This window comes from Cetorhinus maximus, chromosome 23 (genome assembly GCF_964194155.1).
Source record: "Cetorhinus maximus chromosome 23, sCetMax3.hap1.1, whole genome shotgun sequence".
Taxonomy (NCBI): domain Eukaryota; kingdom Metazoa; phylum Chordata; class Chondrichthyes; order Lamniformes; family Cetorhinidae; genus Cetorhinus; species Cetorhinus maximus.
In genome coordinates this window covers 59,763,309-59,772,458 of record NC_135901.1, presented here as the reverse complement: position 1 = coordinate 59,772,458, position 9,150 = coordinate 59,763,309, and the positions used below count along the sequence as shown (strand labels likewise).

General features: G+C 44.3%; 4 non-coding genes across 4 annotated transcripts; 3 read left to right on the top strand and 1 right to left on the bottom strand.

The window, feature by feature from the left end:
- Window positions 1–221: 221 nt before the first annotated feature.
- Window positions 222–295, top strand: trnan-guu (transfer RNA asparagine (anticodon GUU)). The gene has a single exon. It is a non-coding gene; the product is annotated as a tRNA-Asn (tRNA).
- Window positions 296–2,502: 2,207 nt separating this feature from the next.
- Window positions 2,503–2,574, bottom strand: trnae-cuc (transfer RNA glutamic acid (anticodon CUC)). Its single transcript has one exon. It is a non-coding gene; the product is annotated as a tRNA-Glu (tRNA).
- A 3,134-nt stretch (window positions 2,575–5,708) lies between these two features.
- trnas-aga (transfer RNA serine (anticodon AGA)) lies at window positions 5,709–5,790 on the top strand. The gene has a single exon. It is a non-coding gene; the product is annotated as a tRNA-Ser (tRNA).
- Window positions 5,791–8,431: 2,641 nt separating this feature from the next.
- Window positions 8,432–8,513, top strand: trnas-uga (transfer RNA serine (anticodon UGA)). Its single transcript has one exon. It is a non-coding gene; the product is annotated as a tRNA-Ser (tRNA).
- Window positions 8,514–9,150: the final 637 nt, after the last annotated feature.

Below are 9,150 nucleotides of genomic sequence, written 5' to 3'. Positions count from 1 at the left end.
GGCACCGAAAGGCTCGAAGGGAGACGGCTCCGGTTGTCGGAGAGCCGGTTCCCAGTGACAGGGATGTGTCTGCAGTGGGTGGGATCAGACGGTTTCCATGTATCCACAATGAATGTCCCAACCTTTTTTTTGGAAGAGTAAAACTAATAGAGAACAACTGTCATTCCGTTCGCCGCAATCTGCAGCTTTAACTCGCTGACATGCTGGCTGTGTTTCCGTCGGTCTCTGTGGCGCAATCGGTTAGCGCGTTCGACTGTTAACCGAAAGGTTGGTGGTTCGAGGCCACCCAGGGACGAAGCTGTCACTGTTTTCTCCCCATTAGTCTTCATTGTCACACAGTTCCTGGTTATCATTGGGTCCTTGAACTGAATGTCAAGTCTCCAGAAATGTTGCCGGCTCCGCTGTTATCCAGTGAGCTCCCAGGCAAGCGGCTTTCTTTCGAATATTCGTTTCAAATGTAATGGGAAAACGATTAGGCCTACCATGTACCGATATGCAACACACTGGAAATCTATGTTATTGGATTCAAACAAATCCATCAATTCTTCCCTCTTCCTCATTTCCAAAGTGAGTGAGACAGGGAAAAGCAGCAATATTCCGGCCCTGCCCTCTCCAATCACCCTCTGCCAGCAGAAAGCGGCGACTGCAGCTTCAATCAGCGGGTTACTGCCAATCCCTGGGACACAAGATACTCCAACCCGGGCCAAACCTCCCAATTCACCGAGCACAGGCTCAGGAAAACGCAGGTAGATTATATCCCGCTCACTAAACCTCCGAGCAGCATTTACAGAATACCCCAGTGAGTGAGGCACAAATAAAAGTCACGTTAACATTCTAATCTTTTCACTGTAAAATCCCTTCATTTTATTGAAAAGCTGACTGTTGCGAATCTGAAAATGAGCACCATGGGATTTGAGTTACCGAGTGACTTGTTTTCCATTGTTTGTCCATCAAGTTTGCAATTCAATTTGTGTTGGATGTTGATGCCAATAATTTCAAAATGAGGACACAAAGCAGGTAAGTATAAAATACAGGAGAAAATCCTGAGGAAAATGGATCACAGTATTTGGAAGGAGGTGCAGCTAAGAAGTGGAAGATGTGAATGATGTTATTGATGATTGAGAGGAATGCATTGCAACTTTGGGGCATTTGTCAGCCGATTCCATTCCACACTTTAAAATTCCGACCAAGCTGAGATATCAGGTGGAAAGCAACAAAACCATCCATGCATGTTGGGATACGGAATAGGCCCGCACGTTCCCGGCTAGCTTAGTCGGTAAAGCATGTGAGTCCTACTCTCAGGGTTGTGGGTTCGAGCCGCAAGCTGGGTGCTGTTTAAAAATCTGCATGAGCGTCGTACAGACGGGGAGCATTGACCCTGTTTCTCCCAACAGCTGCTGAGTTTTTCCAGCATTTTCTGTTTTTGTTTCAGGTTTCCATCATTCGCAGTAATTTGCTTTTATCTTTTTACTTTTACATCTTAATGCTTTATAAAAACACCAACTAATCACTGCGGCTCCTGTGAAACTTACAAGGCAGAAATTCACCACTGAAAACAACTGACACACATCAAATTCAAAGTAATTTCATGTCGCATCTCTTTCTGCTTCTGACCCTGCCTCGCCTCCAGCTCCCTCTGCCCGTCCAGCTCCCAGGTCAATTAGCTGCTTGATGCAGACACAGTCCGTTCGTGGGAATGGGTAAAACTCATGGGTAAAGAGACACCTGGATCTCACCTTCCTGGTTCTCCCAGATACTGATTACAGGAATGTGCACAGTGCCGATTATCCACAGTCACACTCTCCTCCCAGTTGTTCAGCTTTTGAATTGATTTTCACGCTGGGTTTCAATGTGAAGAAAGCAGAGCTGTGATAAGCTTATATTTGTTCAGCAGAAGTACTGCAAGAAGGTGCATAACAGGCTGATGATAACAGTGCTTTTTGGGCGCGGTGAGCTCCAGGGAAGGATTGGCACCATTAATATGTCGCTCACTTAGTCTCGTGACAAATCTCGTGCTGGAAATGACAAGAAAACTCGCTGAATTTGCTCCGTGTTTAGGTTTCAAAAGACCCAAATACAAGGTAAGAAAGTGCATCTCGCTCGATTGGGTTAGAAAATTGCAGAATGACCCGTGCTGTTGGGAAACAGAAAATTATAGAAAGTCACAGCACCGAAAGTGGCCATTCGGCCGGGCGTGCTGCTTTCAAAGAGCAGTAATGATTGGTTGATCCATCAGGAGTGATATTTGTGCTAATGCAAACAGTAGGCAGCAAAATTCGTACTGCTCCCACCATATTTCGCCTCACACCAACATTTCTACAGTCAGTGCTTTGCAAACAGCCCTTCCCCTCTCCAATTACCTTCACTGCCACTCACGAGTGTGATGTTTTCCAGATCTGAGGCGAAATTTAAACCCTCACTCCTCTGATCGTGGTGGAGTTTTTAAACATTTCTAATCAATGAGTAATCAGCACTCGTTTCAACGAATACAATAAATGGACCTTTTCTGACCGGGAATCGAACCCGGGCCGCGGCGGTGAGAGCGCCGAATCCTAACCACTAGACCACCAGGGAAGTTGCAGCAACGTTTTTCGATTTGGCTTATCTATGCTGCTTTTGCCTATTGTTTTTCAGTTCAGATCTCTTTCACCACAAAACTGCCTGTTTAGGTTCAAGATAAACGACTTCGTCAGCCAATGAAAACAACGGTTGCTGTGAGCTGGAACATGAAATCGACACTGAGATGAAATAGTCCCACAAGCTGCACATGCGTAACTTTCAATTTCCAAAACCCTCCACCCTATTCGCTGTTAATCCAACGGAAGCGCCGATCCCAAGTCACTGGACATCAGGGAAACTACCAATAAGGCTTGACATTTGGATTATGGAGGCAACTTTTGAATTTTTTTTTCATTCCCGATCTCCTTCACCAGAGACAAAATTCTCCGACCAAATGGTCCGTTTAGGTTGAACACAAGTGACTTCTTCACCAATGAGAAGAACCAATGTTGTTAGCTGGAACATGAAATCTTAACTTTCCTCCTTTAAGACAGTTCTTAAAGCCTCCCCCTTTGACCGAGCTTTTAGTCATCTGACCGAATATGATGCTCGGTGTCACACTTTGTTATATAATGATCTTGGGTAACGCCTGGTGACGTTACAACAGGTTAAAGGCGCTTTATATATACAAGTTGTTGCTGTTATAGGATATATATAAAAAGGGCTAATCTCCTGTTTTATCTTTCACGTTGATACTTTTCTCAGCGACATTTTAACCTGTACGAATGTGAATCAAGTTTGCGACGTTAAAAAAGTTTTAACCCCCTCAGGGAAGTGAACCACATTGACAGTCGCAGAGGAACAGACACAGAGAGATATACACCGAGAGTGACAGAGGCCTAAGGAGAAACACACACCCAGAAAGCAAGGCTGTCACCAACTTGGCTCAGTGTTTGTTCCATTTCCGAAAGCAAATTTCCTGAATGCTGACAAATGAATGGAATTCAGAAAATACCGACGTATTTGGATGGGTTTCCTTCTAATTAACTGATAATTAATTTGGTTAAAATCACAAATGGTGAAAACTTTAATCAGCAGGATTCCAACCCTCGTGTTCATATTTACAACAAACGTAACTTATCGAACTTTCACTCACTCGAATAAACAAGCTTGGATAATGCTCTTACCAGGTTTCAAACCGCAGCTCCATCATATGTGAAGTGAATATGATCCCACTCGCCCCTATAAACCCTGCGCTGTAAAGAGCCCAATGGAGCTGTCTGGAATGTTAAACGGTGACGTCATGCAGCAGCACTTTGGGTCTTTGTTTTGAAGAAATGGAATTCGGCTGTTCTCATTAGGAATGCTGGAGACAGACTGATCAACAATGTCATCATCAAATGGCACAGCTCAGTAAGAGGACCTTCCACCCATCGTGTCTATGTCAGTTTCGTACAAAGAGCTTTATAATTAATGACAATTTCCTTCTCTTTCTCCTTAGCCCTGTTTTTTCGCTTTCAAGCCATTGAACAATTCCCATTTGGAAATTGGTATTAAGAAAACCAATATTGAAAGCTTCAGCTGGTTCCACACCTGAGCAAATACGTCAGATTTGCTCCAGGCACTGACGTTTGCAGAGCTTTACTTTGGTCAGAAGTTCAAGGCAATATAATTTGCAGGTAAACTTGGATTTTTTTTTTTACTCATTCACGTGATGTGGGCTTCGCTGTCTGGTCCAGCATTTATTGTCCATCCCTAATTGCCCTTGGGAAGGTGGTCTGCCTTCTTGAACCGCTGCAGTCCATGTTGTGTAGGTACTTCCACTGTGCTGTTAGGAAGGGAGTTCCAGGACTTTGACCCAGTGACAGTGAAGGAACGGCGATATATGTCCAAGTCAGGATGGTGAGTGAATTGAAGGTGATGGTGTTCCTATCTATCTGCTGCCCTTGTCCTTCTAGCTGGGAATGGTCGTAGGTTTGGGCACTACTGTCTAAGCAGCCTTGATGGATTCCTGCAGTGCATCTTGTAGATGGTACACACTGCTGCTACTGTGCATCGGTGGTGAAGGAACTGAATGTGGATGTGATGCCAGTCAAGTGGACTGCTTTGCCCTGGACGGTGTCCAGCTTCTTCAGTGTTGCGGGGGCTGCACTCATCCAAGCAAGTGAGGAGTATTCTATTACACTCCTAACTTGTGCCTTGGAGATGGTAGACAGTAATTTGGGAGTTACGAGGTGAGTTACACGTTGCACGATTCCTAACCTCTGACCTGCTCTTGTAGCCACAGTGTTTATATGGCTAGTCCAGTTCAGTTCCTGGTCAATGGGAACCCCCCAGGATGTTGATAGTGAGGGATTCAGTGATGGTAATGCCATTGAACATCAAGTGGCGATAGTTGGATTCTCTCTTGTTGGAGATGGTCATTGCCTGACACTTGTGGGGTGCGAATGTTACTTGCCACTTGTCAGCCCAAGCCTGGATATTGCCCAGATCTTGCTGCATTTGGACATGGACTGCTTCAGTATCTGAGGAGTCGGGTATGGTGCTGAACATTGTGCAATCATCAGCTAACTTCGCCACTTCTGACCTTATGATGGATGGAAGTTCATTGCTGAAGATGGTCGGGCCGAGGACACTATCCTAAGGAACTCTTGCAGTGATGTCCTGGAGCTAAGATGACTGACCTCCAACAACCACAACCATCTTCCTTTGTGCTAGGTATGACTCCAACAAGCGGAGAGTTTCCCCCTGATTCCCATTGACTCCAGTTGTGTTCGGGCACCTTGATACCACACTCGATCAAATGCTGACTTGATGTCACCTCATCTCGGGAGTTCAGCTCTTTTGTTTGTATTTGAACCAAGGCTGTAATGAGGTCAGGAGCTGAGTGGCCCTTTCGGAACCCAAACTGCGCATCAGCGAGCAGGTTATTGCTATGTCTGTGCCACTTGATAGCACTATTGATGACCCCTTCCATTACTTTACTGATGATGGAGAGGAGACTGATGGAGCGGTAATTGGCCGGATTGGATCATTCTCACTCTTTCTTTCCCAGTTTGGTCGGAAGAACGAGGAGAGACAGTGTAAATTGCAGGATTCCGGGGAAATGATCAGGTAATGGCAGTGACAGGACGGGCAGAAAGAGCGCTTTCTCCGCTGTAACGATTGCATGATTTCATACAAATAATAGTAGCAGGGAACCAGGTTCTGTAGTCGTGGCCGAGTGGTTAAGGCGATGGATTAGAAATCCATTGGGGTTACCCTGCGCAGGTTCGAATCCTGCCGACTACGTTTCTCATTAGTTTGGGTTTTATCCCCGCATAGACAGAGCGAATTATCGTTTGAATCGAGGGAAAGCGAACCAAACTCACCCGTGTTCTCTTGTTTCCGTTCATTTGTCAGCCTTCTGCAAATCTCCAGTTGGAAATGGAAAACAAAACGGAGCCAATTTGGTGACATGATTTCACTGTGGCATTTGTCTCTCCTTAGGCCTCTGTCACTCTCGGTGTATGTCTATGTTCCTCTGTGTGTGTCAATGTGGTTCAGTTCCCTGAGGAGGTGAACACATTTTTACGAGCAGAAACTGTATTCACATTAGTGGTGCAAGTTCACATTACAATGTTACAGTGAAAAATATCAGGATGAAAGAGACCAGAGCAGTTTGTCTCTTTCTATGTATGGACTACAACAACAACGTATATTTATAAAGCTCATTTTTCCTAATGAAACGTCACAAGGCGTTCCCCAGGAGCATTGTATAACAAAGTGTGACACTGAGCCACATATTCGGTCAGATGACTAAAAGCTCGGTCAAAGGGAGAGGCTTTAAGAACTGTCTTAAAGGAGGAAAGTATCGATTTCATGTTCCAGCGAACAGCAATGGTTCTTCTCATTGGCTGAAGGACACTTGTTTTCAACCGACATAGAGCATTTGGTCAAAGAAACTTGTCTTTGGTGAAGTTTGTAAAAGTAAACTCCACTACAGTTTGGGGGCCTATAAACAACTCCCGCCAATGTTTGCTGCCTCTTGCTGTTTCTTAGCTCCATCCAAACTGATTCTACATGTTCATCCCTCAATCTAAGATCCTCTCTCACTAATGTACCGATCTCGTTCCTTATTAACAGTGCGACCCCGCCTCGTTTTCCTTTTTGCCCATTCTTCCTAAATGACGAAAATCATTCAGATCAACCAATCACACTGCTCTTTGGAAGCAGCACACAGGGCCGAATGGCCTCTTTCTTTGCTGCAACTTTCTGTCATTTGTTGTTTCCTAACACCACGGTTAAGATTGACTTCCATGTGATGCTTTGAATTCAAGACAATGGGCAAATTCAGCAAGTTTTCTTTTTCGATCACAGAATTTGGAACTGGACTCGTTGAACGACATTTAAATGGCCTCAATCGTCAGATGCAGCTCACCGAGTCCAAACAGGCACCGTGAGCATCAGCCTGTTATGTACATTCTTGCTGTACATCTTCTGAGCTAAAAGCTGATCACAGCTCCACTTTCTGCACATTGAAAGACAGTGTGAAAATAAGCACAATTTCAAATCTTAACAACGCGCATATTTGTGATTTTCTGTGTGTGTCAATGTCGTTCAGTTTCCTATTTTCACCACCCAATCATTATCCATGTTAGTTCTCTGACTTCATATCAGCAAAAAAAAAAAGCAGTTAACAGGACATTTCTCTCTTTATTTTGAGTGGAGACTGTTCAGCAACTAAACTTCTGGATGTTACAAAGTGGATGATGGTTGAAGTTTTCACATGATCTTATTAAGTAGCTGAGAATGCCCGAGGGTCCGAATGGCCAATTCCTGAACATTATTTTTTATATCCTAATTCAGTGTCAATGTTTGTGTCTAACCTGAATGTGGCAGTGAGGCCGAGTGGGCTCAGCTGCTGGTTCAGGTTCCGATCTCTCTGGTGATTTGGGCTTTACTTCCACCGCTGTCAAACTTTCTGGTGCTTTGTTATTTGAGACGCTTCCAAAAAAATTCTCCGTGCGGTGAAGGAGCAGCTGAGCTGTGCATTGTTGTACTTCAGTTGGAAGAATGAGGGGAGAAAGTGTAAATCCCAGGGTGACTGGGAAAAGTTGGGGCAATGGCACGGACTGGAAGACCTTCTTTCACTGGAACTCCCTGTATTCATTCTATTATTTTAAACAAACAACATGCAGCCTTTACCCAGTTGTCCTGGCCGAGTGGTTGAGGCGTTTTACCTCGTGGTTCCAATCCTGCCAACTCCCCTTCTTCTCATTCCTGATTGACACAAACTGTCTGCAGAATAAATTATCAGTGAAATGAAAAAGAAAACCACCCAAAGACCCCCGTGTTTCTGACTTCAGTTCATCTGCAAATATTCACTACATTTGCAGTCTGAAATGTAACAATAATTGGCCAAGTTGGTGACATCATTGCTTTCTGGGTGTTTGTCTCTCCTTAGGCCTCTGTCATTCTCGGTGTGTGTGTCGGTGTGTGTTCCTCTGTGTGTGTCAATGCGATTCAGTTCCCCGAGGGGATGGACACATATTCACCAACACAAACTTGACTAAAAATTGTTGTGCAACTTCATATTAAAATGACAAAGAGAAAAATATCAGGATGAACGATGCAAGTGGAGTTTGCAATGTTTGGAAAGAGGTGCAGCAAAGAAGTGGAAGATGTGAATGATGTTATTGATGATTGAGAGGAATGCATTACAACCTTGTGGATTTTGTAGGTCGATTACCTTCCACAGTTTGAAATTCAGAACAAGCTGAGGCTCCAGGAGGAAACAACATTGATCTCCCTGAATTTTCACATAGGAAATAACGCGCATGCATTCCCGGCTAGGTTGTGACAGAGACAGGGGGGGTGCAGAAGGTCCTCTTTGTCTGCTGTAACCATTCTATGACTTCATATAAATAATACAGGCTTATTGCCAGCATCTGTAGTCGTGGCCGAGTGGTTAAGGCGATGGATTTGAAATCCATTGGGGTTACCCCGCGCAGGTTCAAATCCTGCCGATTACGTTTTCCATTATTTCTGATTTTAACCATTGTAAATGCACTCGACATTTTCACAACACCTGCAGTAGCAAAGATTGACCAATGGGTGGCAGTGGAACCGTGATTGCCCACATCACATGAAGCAGACGCGGTCTCAATTATTACTGCATTTGGCACTGTCTCTGTTCAAATTAACTTAGACGCCGTTTCTGTTTCTATTACACTAGGAAATGTCTCTCATCATATTAGAGAAGGTCATCTCTCAGTTGTTTCTGTAACTGGTTCAATCTCAGTTGTTAATGTACTGGACTATGGCCATAATACAGTTGGCACGATCTCAGTCATGACTGCACTGAAGCAGGTCTCGACCAAAGTTACAATAAGCCATGCCCCAGTTGACACTGCATTAGTGCTTGTCTCTGGTTATAGAAAACTAGAACATGTTTTATTTGCATTTCACAAAACTCTGTCTCAGCTATTACTCCTGTAGAACCTGCCACTTGTCTATCAAACGGGACCCTGTCTCAGGTGATGCTGCACCAATACATTCCTCCATTCATATCACACAATTCCATGTTTCTGTTGTTATTGTCCAATACCATTACTCTCTTATTGCTGTACTGGTGCATGTCTCTGTTTTTATTCATCTCGTACCTTTGCC